Here is a 1189-nt window from a genome sequence, read left to right as displayed (position 1 = left end):
TTTTTTATTATTACTTAAAATTAAAGTGAAATAAAACACAAATATAAAAATATATAAATTTATTAATTAAATAATACATTTTTTCCTTAATATATAATATATTTACAAAAAACAATATCTATATACAATACAATAACAAAAAAAAATATTTACAAATAATATTTATTTAACATATACATATAATGTCTGAGAATAATCTCTAATTTTGATGGCCATTTGCTGTTGTCTGGACCAGATGACCATCTAACACCTTGACCATTGGTACCCTTGGAGACGTTCTCCTGGAGCCATACCATCAGCTGCCTATGTGTTTCATTAGTTTTTTACATTTAATTTAAAAATTAAATTATTTTCTTTAATTTCCCGGTGCAGTTTCCAAAAAATTATATTGTGTAAAGTAAGCGGCCTCACAAACGGCCTTATCTATTGACCAATCGATTTCTTTGTAATTTAGAAAAATATTTTTTGCCGAGAAACATTGACTATGTCGATCGACCAATGACGGATCACCGTTGACCAATAATTTTTCCAAATAATACCGATTAAATGAATTTAATGTTGGATAATGACACTTTATAATTTGACGTAAAATATCGAGGATAATATGAGACATATATTCCTTTTGGAAAATATTTTGCAGTTGTTCAACCCGATGTTACATTTATCACGCAAAGCTAGCCAATATATTGCACGGTCCGGAATCACGATTTTTTCCAGAATTTTTTGAAAATTATCGTCAAAAATAGCTTTTTGAAGGAAATTTTCGTAGTTTTTTTGTGAAATTTTAACAAGTTCGTATTGCAATTGAATGTCTAAGTCGGCCATCGCTAACAACGAAAGAAAGACGAATGATGTCAACTTTTACTATATCGCGCTATTTATTTCGACTTAGAACTCCATGGGAGTGGTCGAACAAGTCGCTGCTTGTTGGAAATTATATCCCCACGGGATCGTGTCTTTGGTTATGTAATTTATTATGCGCTTGTCATCGTACGGACTGAGAGCCAATTTATTTTGTTTAATTGTTTAACTTTAACCAGTGTGTTTTGATTAAATAGGCAATTCGTGAAATCTTCGAAAGTAATGTGTTTTACGGTTGATCGAGTAAGTCCTTTGATACGCATATTTGAGGGTTTTCCCTCGACTTTATACGAGTACATTTTAGCTCTGAGCCCGGCATATTCGGTAA

Source organism: Anoplophora glabripennis, unplaced genomic scaffold (genome assembly GCF_000390285.2).
Source record: "Anoplophora glabripennis isolate ALB-LARVAE unplaced genomic scaffold, Agla_2.0 scaffold413, whole genome shotgun sequence".
In the NCBI taxonomy this organism is placed as follows: Eukaryota; Metazoa; Arthropoda; class Insecta; order Coleoptera; family Cerambycidae; genus Anoplophora; species Anoplophora glabripennis.
This window is presented reverse-complemented; position numbering follows the sequence as displayed.